Source organism: Pygocentrus nattereri, chromosome 21, assembly GCF_015220715.1.
Source record: "Pygocentrus nattereri isolate fPygNat1 chromosome 21, fPygNat1.pri, whole genome shotgun sequence".
In the NCBI taxonomy this organism is placed as follows: domain Eukaryota; kingdom Metazoa; phylum Chordata; class Actinopteri; order Characiformes; family Serrasalmidae; genus Pygocentrus; species Pygocentrus nattereri.
The window spans coordinates 31,873,599-31,894,898 of NC_051231.1; the positions used below are offsets into that span (position 1 = coordinate 31,873,599).

The 21,300-nt window shown below is 39.8% G+C and overlaps 2 long non-coding RNA genes across 2 annotated transcripts; both read left to right on the plus strand.

Moving 5' to 3' along the window:
* The first annotated feature begins 280 nt into the window (after positions 1 to 280).
* Positions 281 to 3,265, plus strand: LOC108440527. Its single transcript, XR_001858859.2, has 2 exons — positions 281 to 386; positions 2,642 to 3,265. It is a non-coding gene; the product is annotated as an uncharacterized LOC108440527 (long non-coding RNA).
* A 5,089-nt stretch (positions 3,266 to 8,354) lies between these two features.
* On the plus strand, positions 8,355 to 10,232 carry LOC108440528. Its single transcript, XR_001858860.2, has 2 exons — positions 8,355 to 8,498; positions 9,642 to 10,232. It is a non-coding gene; the product is annotated as an uncharacterized LOC108440528 (long non-coding RNA).
* Positions 10,233 to 21,300: the final 11,068 nt, after the last annotated feature.

Genomic DNA, 21,300 nt, shown 5'->3' on the forward strand with positions numbered 1-21,300 from the left:
AGAAGAAAATTTGATTCATTGCATTCTTACTTTAGTGTAGCAATGTTTTAAGCAAGAATTTATGTGTTAAACTGTGTTTTGATTTTGTGTTAAACTAATGAATTACAAAACTGCACACAATACATCACAGATATGTTTCAAATGCAAAGTATCACTTATCAAGGTCCATGAGGAGGAAAACCCAGCCCACTCAAAACCCAGCCCCCCACCACTCACAGCACCCCACCCAGACCAGCCAATAAGCACTTTAATCACCACCACTTCCCTCACTATTTCAGCCTTAAAGGCAGTGCCTCTGTGAGCAATTGCTGACCTTCATTTGTTTTTGACTCAACCTGGCTGCTCTTTAACACTCACTTTAATTTGAAATCCTTGCACACACAAAGGTAAGCTACTCTGATCATTTTTTAAAACAAGTAAGATTAAATAAAATGTGTCACTAGACTAACAAAACAATGCAAAGATTTCAAATGAATACTAAAAATAAGTTTCATGTGAAATTGAAGCACAGATGACAAAGAGGACAAAAACACTAAAAGCGTATGTAGTTGATAGTTTGATAGTTTATTGTCCCAAGAAAACCCTTTTGAGTTCTGATAGGAGCCAGCAGCTCACTTCATGTCTGCATCATGAATAATTATATTAAATTCCTGTTAGCTACCAGGTTTTGATTTATACTTAAATTTAAATTAGAAAATATAAATTTTACATTTAATTTAATTATCTTTTATTAGCAAAAAGAATCAAAATAAACATAAGTAGAATCTGTGAGGTGGGAGAAATGGATATGTAGTATCCCAAAAGTGTGAAGTGAAAAGTGTAAACATGGTACAGTTTTGCAAACAAGTAAGGTTATAATGTCACTCACTTCATGGCTGATTTGAATGAATATCTTATTAATCTGTAGATGAGGTTTTGAGTAAAAAGAGAAATATTGGGGTTTCCCTTACAAAGAAGGTCATATATTTTTCTGTGTGCTTCTGAGCTGAACTTCTGAACCCTTTGAACAGGCACTCATGCTGAAAAAGGGCTATGTTAGCATATAGTATTGACTGACCATGAAAGGGAAAGTTAGTGTATAAGAGTTTTTAATGAGCCCATAGAATGGAGTGTCTGTAAAAGTGAAAAGGGGTTTTCAAGCTGTGTTTTTAATGTTGTCTGGGTGCAGAGCTGTCCACAATGCTGAGTAGAAAGGATGGCTTCTGGGCTAAACATACTTCACACACAATGTAACAAACTCCATTTACAAAAAAGTTGGGATGCTGTGCAAAATGGAAATAAAATGCAATAATGTGCAAATCATTTAAACCTTATGTAATTGAAAATGGTACCAAGACAACTTATCAGATGTTGAAAGTAGAAAATATTTGCCCATTTTTAATTTGATGCCACCAACATGTTTCAAAAAAGCTGGGACAGGGGCAACAAAAGGCTGGTAAAGGTATGTAATGCTAAAGTCAGATGAGTAATATGACAAAAAAGTATCCCAGAGAGAGTCTTTCAGAAGTAAAGATGAGGAGTGGTTGATTACTCTGTGAAAGACTGAACAATGAAATCGTGCAACAATTCAAGAAAAACATTTCTCAACATGATGGCAAATAACTCTTGCTTTTCATCAGCTACAGTACATATGAATCTTTGTATGCAAGAGACAAGACTGAAAACCAGTACTGGCTAACCAAGATCTTTGGGCCCTCAGACAGCACTGCATTAAAAATGTATATGATTCTGTAGTGGAAATCTCTGCATGGGCACTTCTGAAAACCACGGTCTGTGAACTATTTGACACTGCCTCTGCAAATGCAAGTGAAAACTCTCTAAAATGTAAAAAAGAAACCAAATAAACAGCCCTGTAGTCCGATTAATCAAAATTTTAAATTCCTTTTTGGAAATTATGGACAGTGTCCTCTGGGCTAAAGACCACTCAAAGAGACCATGAAAAAATATGACCCTGAACAGTTGAGCAGATAAGATCTCATGTTTAGCCAGATTGGATGTATGACTTTCAAAACTGTAGTAATTGGTCTCCTCAGTTCCCAAACTCTTCCAAAGTGCTATTAAATGAAGTTTTTTTTGGAATGTGTTGTTGACCTCAAGTTCTTTTCCATGCAATGGTAAAATGTCTCACTTTCAACATCTGTTCTATTGTGAATAAAATGAGTCTGAGATTTGCTAATCATATTTACATTTTACTCAGTGTCCCTACATTTTACTCAGTGTCCCAACATTTTTGGAACTGGTTGTATTTTAAAATTGTTTTTAGAATGTAATAGTTTACATTTACAATTCCTTTCACCACTATAACAATTTGAACTTTAACTTTAATTATTCCAACTACAAAGTACACTACTTGTGCTGTATTGGTAACGCTGCATGAAATGTGTGACTGCTTCTACTGTTTCAGTCTGTAGTCTGTTTCAGCGTTCAAACAAGGTTTCAAGTTTCCACCAATATTTTTTTTTTTTTTTTTTTTTCTTAAGTTTGTAAAATGTAACTTTTTTTTTTTTTTTATTTATTATTATTAAAAAAAGGCCATCTTTTTGAAGCAATTTCGAGCAATGTTCAAAATGCCCTTTGGTTTGCTTAAAATGAATTTTTTGATCACTGGAATTCATTGTTTTCCTCACTTATTTCATTCCAGGTCCTTGTTGGATACCGTGGGAAATGGGGAGTGCAGAATCAAGATCAAACACACATGTGGCCAATGCAACAAATAAGTACTTGAGAATTTATTATGAGACCTCAAAGATGATGCTTGAGGAGCTTGTGGTCAACGTAGATGCAGGGTTAGATTTTTCCGACTCGAGTGTCTCAGGAAAGGCGAACACCAGCACCAAAATGGTTTTTAAACCTGACTCGCGAGTGCGCTACGTCCGCCTTCCTCCTAGAGAATTCACTAACTTCGCAGGGGAAGGGGAGCTGTTTGCCAGCGTCCTTGTGGAAGATGTAGGTGACCCAAAGGTCTTCCTCAAGTGCATCTGCCTGAACTTCCATGTTCCCTGTGACCGATCCTTCATTGTGACGGGCAGTGAAAACATCAAGCTCCAGAAGTACGGTGCAAACGTCTGGGTTGATGACGATGGAACAAACCATTCTGGATAATAATTATAACAATAATGAAACTTAAATAATTGTACGTTTCATTTGATTACATTTCCATGTCATCGTTCAATAATGTCTTCTAAAACTGAGATTGTGTGCTGTGGGATTGGACAACAGCCACTGTTTAAATGTGCTTTATAAATAAAAATTGATTTGACTAATTTTTTTTTTTTTTTCCAAGTGTCCTTTTTATAGTCTTTTTACAGTATGTATTCTAAGAGGACTGTCTAATGTGTTTGGTAAAATCTAGACACCATTAGTAAAGCTAAGCTAATGCACAGTTTAAGACGCACATTACACAAGATCAAATGCAAAAGTTTGAACACAATCCTGGTCAAATAACATGGTCTTTTGGTTTAAGTGAAAGTAGAATGAACACTTCTGCATATTTTAGTTAATAAAAAAAAAAAAATTTTTGCTGAACTCAACATATTCAACCAAAGTGGTTGGTTAGTGTAGTGGGTAACACCTCTGCATTCTACACTGTAGACTGGGGTTCAATCCCCACCTTGGCAAACACCCTACACTATACCAATAAGGGTCCTTGGACAAGACTCCTAACACCACCTTCATCTACCTGTGTAAAAATAATCAAATTGTAAGTTACTCTGGATAATAGTGCCTGCCAAATGCCATAAATGTAAATATTGCAAGGAAAACTGAATATTAAGATTTCATATTTTTAATGTGTGTATGTATATTTAAAATGTCAGTCAGGAAATTGGATATTGTGCACTAACATGTGCAGAAATTGTTTAAGTTGTGTAAAGTTAAGCTGGTTAAAGTTATATTAGCTTGAGAAAATCATGTAACCCGACTGGTTCAACCAGCACCAGCATCTAAATCAGCCACAATCCGCTCACAAATGAACTGTGGGAAGAGCTGCACGAGGTAGGCCTGCTACGATCCCACGGCGCTACATGAACCTGCTGGCTGAAAGCGATGCGCGAGGAGATGAACTAAGGAGATGGTTGTTGACTTCTGAAGAGTGCAAGGTGACCACTCCCTACTGAAGATTACTGTCTCTGCTGTGGAAATCATCAGGAGCACCAAGTTCCTCGGTGTCCACATCACAGAGAACCTCACCTGGTCCCTCAACCACCAACTTCATAGCCAAGAGAGCCTAGCAGCACCTCTACTTCCTGCGGAGACTGAAGAAGGCTCATCTCCCCCCTCACATCCTCACAATGTTCTACAGGGGGACTGTGGAGAGCATCCTGAGCAGCTGCATCATCTCTTGGTTTGGGAATTGCACCACCTCCAACCGTAAGACCCTACAGCGTATAGTGAGGACATCTGAGAACTTCATTGGGTTCTCTCTCCCCTCCATCATGCATTGTAGATGACCCCATCCATCCCGCTCAATTATATTTTTCACTGCTGCCGTCTGGCAGAAGGTACCAGAGCATCCATGCTACCACTGCCAAACTCTGCAACAGCTTTGCTCCTCAAGTAATCAGGTTTTCAAACTGACAAGGACTGAACTAAACCCCCCTCCACAAAATCTACACACTCACCTCTTTTGATGCTCTACTTTACTCTGGAACATTACTGCTAACCCTGTGTTTACACTGTTTACTCAAATTTTACTACCTTAGTAACTGCTATATTTATGTATGTCATCTGACTCCGTGACTCACAGATCACAGCATGTTAAATATCTCTGCACCTTATTCTCACCACCTCATGTCCAGATATGTGGTCTGTGTCGGCGCTGCACTGTCCTGTCTGTTTAATGTGTCTACTGTCTCTTTAATTGATCATATTTATTATATTGTTTCTAGCTTAATTTTTTGTTTGCACACTATGTTACCCAGTTATCCCCTCATCATGAATATGATTGTGCCACTGATCTGGTAGAGGGCACTACACTTCCAAAATCATGAGTATATCCTCTCACACAAGACAAGGAGAGGTCCATGGAGAACCACATCACAGAGGCCTTAGAACAGGGTTCTATACGGCCTTCTACTTCCCCTGCTGCTCCAGGTTTTTCATTTTTAAGAAGAAACATGGAGGGCTCTGTCCATGCATAGATTATAGAGGACTTGATGACATCACTAAGAAGTTCCCTTACCTATTGCTGCTTACACTAGTAGCTTGAGAAGAACTATGTAGAGATTTTCACACAATTAGACTTTAGGAGTGCTTATAACCTGGTTAGACTCAGGGAGGGGGATGAATGGAAGACCACAATGGAAGTACACGGGTAATGCATTTCAGCCTGACCAACACCTGTTCCATGTTTTAGTCATTCATTGATTACGTACTAAGAGATATGATTGGACATTCGTGATAGCCAATATTGATGACTTATTGATTTATTCCTCTGATTTTGACTCACATGTTAGACACGTTTGTCAGGTTGTCCAGCACCTCCTCCAAAATCAGCTCCATGTCAAATGTGAGAAATGTGGATTTCTTCTGGCTAAAGTGTCCTTCTTGTGTTATGTAGTCACTGAAAATGGCATTGTGATGGATACCAAGATGGAAGTGCCGGTTAATTGGCAAACTCCTACTTCAGTAAGCTTCACAGGCTATCAGCATTTTAATTTGAGCTTGATTGCAGCCCCCTTTACAGCTTTACTCAGGGCTGTAGTGAAGAAATTAGGATGGTCTCCTCAAACTGAGGGGGCCTTCAAGGCTCTTAAGTCTGTGTTCACATCAGCCCCTATGTACTTAGGCATCCAGATCCATCTCATCCTTTCATAGTTGATGAAGATGCTTCTGAGACTGGTGCTGTGGTTGGTGTTTAATCCCAAAGCAGCAGAGGTTGTTAGCTGCCAAATTAACATTGGAAGAGAGCAGACATGGGTTGAAGAGAGCTAATCATCCTTTTCTTGTACTCACAGATCATAAAAATCTAGGGTATCTGCATACAGCAAAGCGTTTAAATCTGAGACAAGCACTTTGGTCCCTGTCTTTCTCTCACTCTAACTTTAACATTTTCTACCACCCAGGTTCTCGTAACACAAGGGATGCCTATCTGGAATCCATCAGAAAGATACTGATGAGCCTGAACTCATATTTCCTTCCTCCATAAATGTAGCATCCATGCCCTGGGAAATAGACAAGGAGATTGCTGGGGCTTTAGGCAACATCACAGTTCCTAGCCATTACCCTGCCTACAAGATGTACCTCCCTGAACCCTTCCATGCTTGCTGCAGTACCTGGGCACATGCTTCTCTACATTGCTTTAGATTTTGTTACTGATCTGCCCCCTTCCAATGTGTACACTACAATCCTAGCTATAGTCAATCATTTTTCCAGGAGAGTTAAGTTTGTTCTGTTCAGCACACTCATCTGAAGCCATCTCTGCACACGTGTTTCGACATTATGGAATTCCCAACGAATTAGACATGGATAGAGGTGTGCAGTTTACTGCAAAAGTGTGGTCAGTGTTTTTGAACAATTGATCTTCTGGCTATCACCTTCTGTCAAATGGGCAACGTGAGAGAGTAAGTCAGGAATTAGTAAAAGTAAGAATCTTCTGTCAGCATAACTCTTCTAAATTACTGGTGTGGGAAGAAGTGGCACAGAACTCCCTTGTTAAGTTTCCAACCCTGACTTGCATCATGGACAGCCCTCAGACATTCCTACTATTGCAACAGAGTGAGGAAGTTTGGGAGAGACACTGCCATATTGAAACTACCGTTCAGAGTTATAAAGAACAGGCCAATTGCCATCGTTGACAGGCCCCTCATATCAACCTGGAGAGTTGATGAAAACAGTAGCACCTTTAAACTGTTCCAAAGCTACAGTTAGTAAAGGTAATGGGAATAGGCAGAGTTTGTTTATTTGATTTAACCCTTTATAATCTATGCACAATCCCGAACCCCATGTTTCTCTTAAACAAAGAGAAACCCAGCGGCAGCGTGTGATATAGATGGACGATTGCAACCCTGAGCTAGGGCTGCCTGTACGTATTCCTCCATAGCTTTCTCCTCGACTTGTGTTAAAGGATGTACTTTAGCGATTTGAATGCACAGTCATATTCCCTGTGATGTGGTAATATAGCAGCCTTCCTCTTACTGAAGACCTCACTCAGGTCAGCATACTCAGGAGGAATATGTACAGGCATGAAAGAGCTGGAATTTCAATGGATATTGAACTTAAATAGACAGCAGGGAAAGTTAAGTCATTTTCATGGCAGAATGATAAACAAGACAAAATTTCTCCAGTTGCCCAAGAAATCAAAGTATCATGCATTGGCTAGCCAAGGCAAACCTAGAATGATTGAATGTTCTGAGGATGTTAATACAAAGAAATTAATCTCTAATGTTCGGTTAGTTATTATATTCGTCACTTTACTAGTTATTCTGTCCATACAGTCTGTAAATGGGGCAGTCGTGGGCTGGAGGTTAGGGATCCAACCTTGTGACCGGAAGGTCGCCGGTTCAATCCCCAGAGCCATGACTGAGGTGTCATTGAGCAAGACACCTAACCCCCAACTGCTCCCCGGGCGCTGCGGATTGGGCTGCCCACCGCTCTATGCAAGTGTGCTCACTGCCCCCTAGTGTTTATGTGGTGTTTCACTGCACGGATGGGTTAAATGCAGAGGTGAAATTTCCCCGTTGTGGGACTAATAAGGGTCTCTTAATCTTAAATGTACTTTATCCGATGTTGACTCCTGCAAGAAGTTCTTCTCAGTTCCCTTCATTAATAAATAAGCATAACACATAATGAGTGGCTGGTAAATATTAGTTATTACTCTATTGAGAGCTGTTAGTGCATATTTAGTGGGTTAATAAGGAACTTTATTGTTAAGTGTGTAGTGACACTGTGGTTACAGTGTCTAAAGCTCAGCCTTCTTTTGATTTGACTGGATCTGCTGGAGGGTGTATTTATTCCTCTGGTTGTCTACCCAATGTCTACAAAAGAAAAAGGGGTCTCTCATATAGTAAATGGGTATCATGGCTAAATATCTCCTCTTGTTTTGTATCTGGGTTGTCATGGTGTTAAACTCAAGGCCTCCAAACAGCACATGTGCCTTTAATGCTGACTAGAATCTGATTAACTGCATTCTCGCTTCGCTGTAGCAAAGTCTGAAGCAGGAGTTTGTGAGTTGAACTGTGTTTTGATCTCAAATGTTGAATAATAAACCTGGTGAGTGACAAAGCTGCACACAATACAACACAGAAACAAACCAGTATCACTTATGAAGGAATGTGAGAAGGCATGTATTGACAAAAGTTTCCTGCTTCCAGCCACGCCCCCCCCCTCCACCACTCCCCCAGCCCCAAGACCAGCCTACACGGATTTTAACCTCCAGCACTTCCCTCTCTGTTTCAGCCTTATATAAACACTCTGTGTGAGTCTTTGTTAGGCATGTTTTGTGTTTGATTCGACCTGTTCTGCCTCTTTCACTTCAACCGGAAACTCTTGCAGACACGAAGGTAAGTTACTCTGATCACTTTCAAAACGAGTCAAATTACTGAAATTTAATTTCAGGAAACAGCAGAGCCACAGGACAACACTAAAATCAAAGCAGCTCTTGGATTGTTTATACTTTACTGGCATTGTATATTTTCTAGTTGGCGGTTATAATTTCTGGAAAGGTTCTTCTTTCTCCGGAGTCTCTCTTTTGATCCAGATAAAAAGGAAACCGCCTCAAGAGCAAACCAGGTTTCAGTTTCAGCTTCTGTCCGGCGTTTTAGCACTTTATTTCTTATATTACGATGAATCAGGGCCTGATGTAGTTTTGTCATCATTAATTGCTTAAAAATCCCTTTGTGTTCTAATAAGAGTCAGCAATTATATTAAATTCATTTTAGTAGCCAGGCCTTTGACTATTTAACATTAAATGTCATTTATTTTATATGCAGTATCCTAAAAGTGAAAAGTGTAAACATGTAACAGTTCTGTAAACACTTGATTATGCTCAGTGTAATCCTGCTCATGTCTTATTTCTGATATTGAACATTTGCTCTGATGCATGGCAGCTATTTTTGCGCTTAAAAGTCACTGTTAGGTTATAAATTCACACACAAAAATTGTTTTTAAAATGTGACTTGGATACTTTCTGTACACAATTACTTTCACAGCTTTAAAAATCTGGTTAAAACTGTTGTGACTGCAAAGAACCCCACTTGGGCTGCACTGGTAACTGTTTCAGCCTGTAGCCTTTTTCAGGAGTCAAACAAAGTTTCAGGTTTCCAACCATTTTCTTTCTCATGGTTTGCTAAAATTAAATGTTATTTAAAGTTAAAACTTTTCATGTTATTTGTTATCAGAACACGTTTCATTTTCAGAAGGGGTTGCTCTGTTTTTGTTGACAGTGGTGGTCTAATCTCTTGGCCACTGATGACCATGTTATTGGGTTTAGACTCGAATCTCTGTGATGAGATGCAACTCAGTTGTGCCACATAGTGGACAATATTATATCAAATTAATGAGACCAAGAAAATATTTGTGCTGCTGCAAACTCAAATGCTCTGACCAGCTGGCAAGAAGTTTGTGGGAAAAAGGGAGCAACAGTGTGTTAAATGAATGCCAAAGATCAGTGGAATGAATTTTATTCCTCACTCGTTTCATTCCAGGTCCTTGTTGGATACAGCAGGAAATGGGCAGCGCACGATCAAGATCAAACACACATGTGGCCAATGCAACAGATAAGCACTTGAGAATTTACTATCAGACATCAAAGATGGTACTTGAAGATCTTGTGGTCCACGCAGAGGCAGGGGAGGCTTATTCGAGCGTAAGCTTCTCAGCAGAGGGAAATGTCAGCTCCACAATGGTTTTTAAACCTGACTCACAAGTGCACTACATCCCTCTTCCTCCTAAAGAATACATTAACATTGCAGGGGAAGGGGAGCTGTTTGCCAGCGTACTTGTGGAAGATAGAAAAACAAACACCTGCCTCAAGTGCATCTGCCTTAACTTCCATGTTCCCTGTGACCGATCCTTCATTGTGACGGCCAGTGAAAACATCAAGCTCCAAAAGTACGGTGCATCAGTCTGGGTTGATGAAAGTGGTCAGAACCATCTCAGAAATGAATAATCAGTCGTTTTTGATAAGTGTACATCTTTCATGTGATTTCTATTCCATTTCATTGTGTGCGGTGGGAATGGACAACAGCCACTGCTTAAAATGTGCTTCATGAATAAAAATTGATTTGATGACTAAATGCGGCCCTTTTTCCGTCTTATTTACAGTATACAGCCACAGATGACTGTCTATAACGTGTTTTAGATGTAAAATCGAAAGACACAATTAATAAAGCTAAGCTAATACACAGTTTTGCACACACACATTACACAAATACAATAATTTGCAAAAGTTGTTTTGATTTACTAAGAGAAAGTAATTTAACACTTCTGCACATTTAAGTGCATCATTTAGAATTGCTTGCTGTATTTAACATATTGAAGAAAATAAAACAAAATATTCCAGTTCTCATTTGTTTTTTAAATGTGTTCACTAAAAAGTACGGAAAGTGTTAGGCTTAAGTCGTGTTAAGTTTTATCAACTTATTTTTACTTATTTCAGAACAAAACATGCGATTTGACCAGGGGGGTTCAAACATTTGCATGTGACATCATATCAAAGAGCTTCACTATCCTTCAGTCAAAGGTCTCTTTTCTGGTGAGTCAGCTCTTCCTTAATGTTTTGTTTTTTGCGACGCTTCTTCAAAGTGATAAACTGACCACCACCCATGCCATTTGACAAACGTGCAACAAGCGTTTTTGCTGTTTCTGAACGAAAAAGGGAAAAACAAGCCAGCTGTGAAAATCAATCAGAAATATATTCAGAAATAAATGAATCTATTTATCATGTCTTCATACTAATTATGACACTTCTAATATAATTTCCCCAGTGTTGCAATAAATATGGCTCAGGACTATCAGTGAAAACACAGTCAAGCTCAGAGGTTCAAAACCACATATTTAAAATGTCACTATTCCTCCTGGAGACACTAGGAGAAGTCCTGGATCTCAAAATATACACAAAATGATCTCCTTCCAGCTTCATAACAGCTTGCGTGCTTGAATGATGCCTCTATAAGTATAAGTGGACACTGACGTGACCATCTTTTTAGATAACTAATATTTTTGAATTAGATTTCCTCACTAAAAGTCTCGACTTCTCTCATATTGTCAGAGTAACGTCAGGTTGATGAACAGCAGTGCATTTCTTTATTACAGGAGGCTTTATTTGTACACACTGTACAACTTATGTGTTGTATTTTAGTGTCAGAGCATTGATGTCCTCTGCTGGACAACATGAGTTCCTTCCCCTCACCAGGGGAAAGTGGTGGAGATCGGTCAGTGAAATGATTAGTAGATTAGATTAAAGGAGCTGCTTGTAGAGCCGTTTGTGCATTCAGACAGATGGTTCGATTATAATGGGAAGTAATACCATTTGACACTGTACGCAGAATCTGGTTACACTTTACAAAGTGGTTCCTTACGAAGTTTTAGTTTTTTAAATCATGAGGTATTAGGGTCATTCCACTAGAATGGTTCAAATTGGACTTTGACATTTTCAAATGTTTTGCTTAAATGTATCATTGATATGTAAACCTCACAGTCAAACATGTAACGGGGTCGAGTGTGACGGGGTTGTGATTTTTGCACAAAAAGGCCGCTGCTCTACATACTGTATACCAGAGAGAGAGCACATGGCATGCATGAGATTCAGAATTAGCATATAGTTTTGAAATAAAAAAAACTTTTTTTATAAGTAATAGTTTTCTATCTTTTTTCATGTGACAGTGTTGAGTCACTGAGTTTGGCGACCACAATATCACAAGATAAATGACCAAAATTAAATAAAAGAAGGAAGCCACTTGCCTGTCTTTGCTGTCCTGTTGTCCAAAATACTTGAGTGATGACACTTCTTGATGTATATGGATCACATGGATCATACCATTGTTTTTGTGGGGGAGATTCATTTGTGTTACGGGGTTGAGGGGTTACTTAGGTACAGAACTAAATAATGTGATTTTAATAAATAATTATCAATTCATTTTGAAAAATAATATCACAAACAATTAAACACAGACAGTTGTTTAGGTTGACATCAAAATATATGGACTTTTTTATAGTTGTATTTGGTATATTCTAAGTATACTTTCGTTGAAGGCCATGAGGGACATGACAAAATAGGTGGTGTCAGCAAAAATAAATAAATAAAGTTCTCATAAAAAGATCAAATAAAAAAAAATACACTGTATTAAAGGAGATATTTCAATGTATGTGTAAAGCTGTTAAAATATAGATTTTTGTGACCCAGTAGATAAAATACACCTAAAGAGGAGATGAGGACTCAAAATGTGCCATTTCCATGGAATGACCCATTAATGCACTCTTCCATTATTCTATTAGTAAATAATCTTCTGGTCTATTTTGTACATCAACAGGTTTTGGCACATTTTGTTGCTCATGAATTATTAGTGTTAGTAATCTTTATTCATTTAGTAAATTTACTATTTTGTCCCATAAACTTATTAAACTTTTACCACTGAATGAATTCAGTTATTTATTCATGAACCATCATCACACACACAATTACTACATAATATTAGAATAAACACAACAAGTAAAAATACAGGATGAATTCTGTCAATACAGTAAAAATGCTGTATAATGGAAGAAATGCAAATAAGCATAAATACAGTTAAAATGATGTGTCTTCAATCATGTTGATTATTCTGCCAATAAACACACAGAACTTTACCAAGTTCCTGGTTCATCCTCTCACATTGACCATTACATTGTTGATAGTTGTAATGTGGTGGAGCGATGACGAGATGGACTCATACACTGAAAGATGCGGGATTTATTAGGGGCAAATCCATTCTCAAGGTCCAGGGTCAGAGAGCCAACACGGACAGAACGAGGGACAGACATGAGGAAAAGGAAAACAGGCTAAACAATCAACGGAGGCCAGCAGAACAAACACCAAACGATACAAAACAACATAGTACAAAGACCAGCAAACTCACAGGGGAAAACACAGGGCTTAAATACAGGAACAGGTTAACAAGACACAGGTGAAAACAATTAAGGGCGGAGTCTAGAAGGGCAGGACCGGGAAGAAACAAAACAAGGAAGCAAAACAAAAGCACGTGGAGGACTGGGAGGGGCCAATCGCGACAATAGTAACCAGACGTAAGACTAACAGAAATAAACTGTAAAACTGTAAAAGTAAATTGTGAACCTCAATCAGAAATCATAAATTCAGGTACACCATAAAAATGAAAACACATGATTAAACCAACTCTCAGCACTAGGCAATTGTGGGAAAGGAATAAAGCGGACACCTCTAAGGAAGCCATCAATGACAGTGAGTATTTCCCTGAGACTGAGGTAAATCTGTAACCAGGCCAAGTGTGACCGGGGTGAGATGGTACCAGTAGAGGTATCATCTTTCCAGCTGGTAGGGCTCTAGGACTTTTGCACTGAGAATAAATGGCACATGAAGCTTCAAACTGATGTATATCAGCCAACATGGTGAATATGGTCTCCCTCCAGTATTTTCTGACTAATAACTGATGAGTCTGTTTCTTACCTGGATGTCAAGAGGTAAGCGATGTGTGGGGCCAAAGTTTGAGATGGTCGCTACGAAAAATGGGAATATATTTCTTATCCTCCTCTCAGCAGGAGATGAGCTGTTATTGATTTGATCAATCTCAGTGTCAATCTCCCACCTAATTGGGGCAACAATAACAGAACGGGGCAAGATGTTCTCAGCATTGGTCGGGTTACTGTGCTTACTTGCTTCGGGGAACATGTGAGAAAAGGCATCAGCTTTCGTGTTAGGTGTAACAGGGTGATAGGAGACTGTGAACTAAAACCTGGAGAAAAACAATGACCAATGTGCCTGATGAGGATTAATAGCAAAGCTCAGGTATTCCAGATTTTTATGGTCAGTTAGGGCCTCAAAGGGATGCACAGCTCTTTCGAGCCAATGATGCCAATTGCTAGCAATTCAAGATCACCTACTCCATACTTACATTCTGTGGGGGAGAGTTTTTGACAATAAAAGATGATAGGATGAAGCTTCCAAGATGTGCCACAATGCTGTGAGATGATGGTACCCACTCCTACTTCAGAAGCATCCACTTCAACCACAAAAGGTTCAGACAGGTTGGGATGTTTGAGAATAGTGGCGGACGTGAAGCTATGCTCCCTTGGTGCTAATAATATAACCCAGGAATGAGACAGATGATGAATGGAACTCACACTTTTCACCCTTAAATGAACAATTGATGTTCTGACAAATGACACAACACTTGGTAGATGATGTTGAATGTGAGTCTCCATATCTGGAGAGTATACAAGTATATCAACGATGTAGCAGTAACAACGCGACCAAACATGTCCCTGAGGACATCGTCGATGAATGCTTGAAAAATTGATGGAGCATTACGAATGGCATGACCAAGTTCTCATAGAGCCCCCTTGTGACAAATGCAGTCTTCCACTCATCATCCTCCTTGATTCTTTATGCAGGGGATACAGGCATGGTAGAGTTCAGACTTTCAATGGATGCTAAACTCAAACTGACACTAGGGAAAGTTAAGCAGTTTTACAACACGAACACAAAGGAATTACTTTCATCACAATGAAGGACACTAATGCTCATTTTAACAGGCTTTGTTAAAAGAGGTAGCTTCCACTCAGATTCACATTGGATTAAAATCACAGATCTTATTGGCGATCACTCAAATTACAGCACCTCCCCAAAAATAAAACTTGTCCAGGTCCAAAAGAGCTTCAGCTCAACTAATATAATAACTATAAGGTTAACAAATATAATAGCTAGTGTTAACTAACAGAGTGGCAACTGGGAACAGATCTGGAAGGAACGTATGGAAAAAAACACTGAGAAATGGCAAGTATCAGGTCAAAGTATGAGATATGATATATAGTGAAGGAGTGAAGAACATGAGCTGAAGGAAAGGTGTTGAATAAATGTAATAGAAAAGTGAAAGATGAAGCAATAAAATAACAGTCAGGAGCTTTGTGTGCTTCAGGAGTGACCTGATACTCAGAGTCAGCACATATTCACATTTATGTGAAGAGCTAAGAGCTCCAACCGGTCAAGCTGAAAAAAGCTCAAATCAGAACAATGTTCTGTGAAACTTCTTCTGAGACTCTTCCATACTAAAGAATGTCTGACCTCCATTGTGCTTAGACCTATTATATTACCCAGGAGTCCACTGACCTCCTGCAGTTCGCCCATAGCCCTAACAGATCCATGGACGATGAAGTGGCTGTTTCTCTCTGTTCTGCCCTTGATCATCTGGACAAAAGGAATAACTATGTGCAGATGTTCTTCCTGGGTTATAGCTCAGCCTCCAACACAGGCCCTCCAAACTGGTCAGGAAAGTAGCTGGCCGTGGTCACTTAAAATTGGATCTCAGACTTTGTAACCAACAGATCACAGATGCGGAGAGTGAGGAGTAGAGTCTCTGCTCAAATCACTGTCAGCACTGGAGTCCCAAACTCTTCTCACTCTATAGACATGATTTTATATCTTTTCATAATAACAACCTGTTTATTAAATTTGGGGATGATACTGTCCTGGGCTTGAGTACACATATCCACAACTGGTCTGTAAACCGACTATACATGAGGAAGAGAATGACCTGGTCCTGAGCATCACAAGGACAAAAGAGCTGATTGTGGAATTTAAGTGGAGCATCTCAGCTCATATAAGTTCCTCCAAAATCATCCAAACTGCAGTTTCAGCCACTCACTGCTGCCTCAGGAGGGCATGTGCCATCATCAGTGACCCTGATCATCCTGGACAGCATCTGTTCAGCTGACGGGACCAAATACGGCCTTTGGAGTCAATGACCCGAAAGCCTTTTATCTAATCTTTACAGACAGTACAGTATTATAAACAGGCTGGGGATCAGACAGGATGTGTGGAGGCAATACATTTAAAATATATAGAAATGCAATGGATTGTGGTATAATCTACTCCCTAACTAAAGGTATTGAAGATGTACCCATGAGGATACCACCACAGAGAGGAGAGGGGTACCGCCCCAGTGACAGTTTAGTAGCTTTTAAACTGTGCAAATGTCGATTAAGGAATCATATCATATTTACACTTGTAGACTTTGTTTGTTTGTTGTTTTTCACTCAAATTTGCGAAGTCAGGCTTCTTGAAGACCTGCAGGTGAAACACAGATAAAAAGCACACACACACACATTTTCCAAGCCGCTTCTCCCTCAGGGTTACGGGGGTGGGGGGGTTGGGGGGGGGTTGGTGCTGGAGCCTATGTCTGTGCTTAAGTATGTCTGTCTGCCCTGCGATGGACTGGCGAACTGTCCAGGGTGTATCCTGCCTTCCGCCCAATGACCACTGAGATAAAAACATTTTGTGAACAATGAATAGACCTGACAAAAAACCAAACAAATAAAAAAGTCCAAGTCCTGAACATTTTCAGAACAGCACAGAAAGATCAGCTCAGTAAAAAGCCTGACCGGTGGGGCTCGATTTGTCTGATTTGAACTTTTGCAGCTCAGCCTTATTTTGATTGATGGATCTGCTGGAGGATGTATTTATTCCTCCACTGTTCATTCTCGCTTCGCTGTAGCAAAGTCTGAAGCAGGAATTTATGAGTTTAACTGTGTTGTGATCTCAGATGTTAAACAATAAACCCGATGAGTGACAAAACTGCACACAATACAACACAGAAACAAACCTGTATCACTTATGAAGGAACGTGAGAAGGAAAGTTTTGATAGAAACGTTTCAAGTTTCCAGCAACGCCCCCCCACCACTCCCCCACCCCCCAGACCAGCCTACATGCATTTTAGCCACCAGCACTTCCTTCTCTGTGTCAACCTTGAATAAACACTCTGTGTGAGTCTTTGTTAAGCATGTTTTGTGTTTGATTCGACCTGTTCTGCCTCTTTCACTTCATCCGGAAACTTTTGCAGACACGAAGGTAAGTTACTCTGATCACTTTCAAAACAAGTCAAATTACTTGACATGTTTCACCAGATTAACAAAATCAGATGAAATTCTCAGAAAATAAATTTCAGGAAACAGCAGAGCCACAGGACAAACCCTAACATCAAAGTGATTGTAACGATGCTGGACTAGGCTGCTGTTAGGATCCATAAGCAGGCTTTATTGTGACAGACTAAGCTATAAAAACAACAGATGTTGTCACAAAGCACAGCTTTACAGAACAATCAGTATTACAGAAAGAAAAGGAAAAAATCCGGGTCCAAGCCCCCATGAGAAAGCCAGCGGCGACGGTGGCAAGGAAAAACTCCCTAAAAAGGGAAGAAACCTTGAGAGGAACCAAGACCCAGAAGGGGAACCTGTCCTCCTCTGGTCGACACCAGACAGCAAACATTATTAGTATAAAGTGTTATAGTACAAAGTGGGAAAAGAGAAGATCTGAGGGTGAGGATGGCTGGCAAAGATATTACAATATAAAAAAAAACCCAACGTCAACCTGTTAGAGAGAAAGTCTCAAGACTGTAGTAACACACCAACAATGCGTCACGACCAGTGGAAGGAGAGTGTGAGTATTTATAGTGGAGCTGATGAACGGAGATTGACAACAGGTGTGAGTGAGTGGCAGTCAGAATTCTGGAGAGGATCTAATTACGACATAAGTACATCACTTGGGCTGTCCTGGTGTGAGGGCTCAGGAAAGTCCAGACGAATGCGGAATTCCGTAACAAGAGGTTTATGTACAACAGGCAGAGTCGTCGTCAAAGTGCATGCGTGGGTAAAAGCCAGGAGAGCAGAGATGATCATGGCTGCGATCTTCACAACAGGCAAACGTAAGCAAATGGGCAATCCAAATAACAAGGTCGTATACACAAGCAGAGCAGTCAAAAACACAAAGCCATTATCAGGTAACCAAAGGCCAAGGCAAAAATCAAAGTCCAGGTAAACAGGCAAAAGGTCAGAAACAAACACGGTATGTGGCAATCAGGAAGAACGCTCAGCAAGTTCGTGAGATAAACAACACTTCGCAACTAACTATTGTTTAAGCCCCGGCTTATAAACTATTCTATCATGGACATGTGACAATATGGCACTTAGATTGCTGATAGGTGCGTGACTGGTCCCACAGCCTCCTGGGAAATGGAGTTCGCAACACTGGGAAAGTCCTGGTGACACCTGGTGAGACCTGAATGAAATGCGTGAGACTAACTAGACTGACTGCTGTTTCCACTCACAGTTGGTTTCCGGATTCAACCAAGGTTTCAGCTTTCAACCACTTTTTTCTCACAATTCATACAAAATTAATTCTAATTGCAAAATTTTAATTGCAAAATGTTCTTTGTTATGAGAACATGTTTAAGCTCTGGGCCACAGATGACCACGTCATTGGATTTAGGCCCAGTTTATCCACTCAGTGGACAAATTATGTCAAATGAATAAGATCAAGAAGATATCTGTCCTACCGCAAACGCACAAATGCTCTGACCAGCTGGTAAGAAGTTAAATGTAGTAAAAAGGGAGAAACAGTGTGTTGACGCAAGTTTGCCATCAAGCAATGTTCAAAACGCTCTTTGATTCGCTTAAAATGAATTTTGATTCAAGATCACTGGAATTCATTGTTTTCCTCACTCGTTTCATTCCAGGTCCTTGTTGGATACGGCGGGAAATGGGGAGTGCAGAATCAAGATCAAACACACATGTGGCCAATGCAACAGATAAGCCCTTGAGAATTTACTATCAGACATCAAAGATGAGGCTTGAAGATCTTGTGGTCAAAACAAAGGGAGGGTTTGGTTATTCAGACTTCAGCTTCTCAGCACACGGAAACGTCAGCTACAAAATGTTTTTTAAACCTGACTCGCGAGTGCGCTACATACTCCTTCCTCCTAAAGAATACACCAACATCGCAGGGGAAGGGGAGCTGTATGTCACCGTATTTGTGGAAAATAGGAAAAAGAAAAAGACCAGCTACAAGTGCATCTGCGAGAACTTCCATATTCCCTGTGACCGATCCTTCATTGTGACGGCCAGTGAAAATATCAAGCTCCAGAAGTACGGTGCAAACGTCTGGGTTGATGACAGTGGAACGAACCATTTTAGATTTTAATAATGAACGATTTTTTCCCAGATTTTCATGCACAATAAGTACATGAAACATGCAATGCATTCTTCTAAAACTGAAATGTGAGCTGGGGTTTTGGACAACAGTGTCACGCATCCCTTCAGCCATGACTCTCAGAACCCCCATGGGTGATCACGTGACGTCTAGGCCACCTGGTTCCCACCATCAGAGATCAGGTTCTCCTGACTAGTGATGTTTTTCACCTGTGTACTTGAACGTGTGACTGTATCCAGTAAGTTTATAAGCCAGGCTTCAGGCTTGGTAAGTTGTGAGGTATTGCTTCTTCTATAGAGCTGCTGAGTGTCCTTGTCTGTGACTCTGATTTGTCCCCTGTGTATTTGTGTTATTAAATTAAATATGGCTCAAGACCATCAATGAAAACAGTAATGTAAGCTGTGCAAAGCTACACATTTAAAATGTCACTCTTACCTCCTAGAAACACACATGAAACAGATACAGTAAAAAATACTGTATAATATATTTGGGCTTAGTTAATATCAATTCAATCAAAATTTAGTGTAGTTAGCCTTTCCCCCATATTTTACAGGTCATTGCTTACTTATAATAAATCACTCATTTTGAAGAAAAAGAAAGAAACTAAACAACTTCTGTTCAGCATCAAATTCACCCATTCAATTTAAATTCCAGTAAATAAGCCATAAATATTCACACTACATTTCACTTATGTTTCAAACAGGAAACCTGAGCAAGAAAGAACGTTTAGCGGAGACTAGGCAACCACATTGTGCCAAATTTGAAAATAAATCAAATCATTTTTTGTTCTAAATTTGAAATTTTTACCCTTTGTGGCTGAGCAAATCAAGCACAGCAGTGCTGCGAGTGAGTCCACTCACTGTCCACTCTATTAGACACTCCTACCTTGTTGGTCCACCTTGTAGATGTAAAGTCAGAGACGACAGCTCATCTGCTGCTGCACAGTTTGTGTTGGTCATCCTCTCGTCCTTCATCAGTGGTCACAGGACGCTACCCACAGGGCACTGCTGGCTGCATATTTTTGGTTAGTGGACTACTGTCAGTCCAGCAGCGACACTGAGGTGTTAAAAACTCCAGCAGCACTGCTGTGTCTGATCCACTCACACCAGCGCAACACACACTAACACACCACCAGCACTTCAGTGTCACTGCAGTGCTGAGAATGATCCACCACCCAAATAGTACCTGCTCTGTGAGGGTCCATGGGGGTCCTGACCACTGAAGAACAGGGTAACAGAGTATCAGAGAAACAGATGGACTACAGTCTGTAACTGTAGAACTACAGAGTGCAGCTATACAGTAAGTGGAGCTGATAAGATGGACAATGAGGTGGTCATAATGTTATGTCTGATCGGTGTCTATTCCACATTTATAAAAGTCCATCATTTTTATAGTTATAGTGAAACTTTGGTCCCACTTTATATGACGTGTCTCTAATAACTGTGTAGTTACGTGTGAACAACTAATGCAACAACAATGTAACTACTAATGATTTAGTCACTGTTACAGGTGGATTACAGAAGTACAGCTTATACACATGTGTATCAACTTCAGCTCTGCCTCGCCTAATTACACAAGTGTATCTTTATAGTTGTAATAGCCTGTTCTTTCTCATGTAATTACACAAGAGTAATAACAAAAGTAATTACATTTGTAATCAAACTGAAGCAGCAGTGTTTTGTTCAGCAGTAAAAGGAAGTCTGGAATAACTGACATTAAGGCATTACTTTCACTGGATCTGCCAGCTTTCCTAACATTTAGCCATCAGTTATGTAGCTACTGCTGTGACACTGCAACCAGTTTCAGCTTTAAAGCCTTCTGTAATGTGCCAGAACAGCAGACGCCCCCGTATGATAAAATCTAAGTTTTATATAATTAACTAAATATGTTGATTGTATTACGCAACATCTGCATTACCACTTCTTTATTACATAGTAACTACATAGCAACTACACAGGAACCGTCCATGGATTTTAAAGTGTAACTTTAACGCTGCACTACAGGAAAGTTCCTGTGTAGTTGTTATGTAGGTACTGTGTAATTACAGAACGGTATAATCAATGAGGTGCTGTCAGGTTACTTTGTTACAACACAGTTATTCTACAGTAATTATGTCAAACTAATGTAATGTTTTGTAAAACGCACGTCC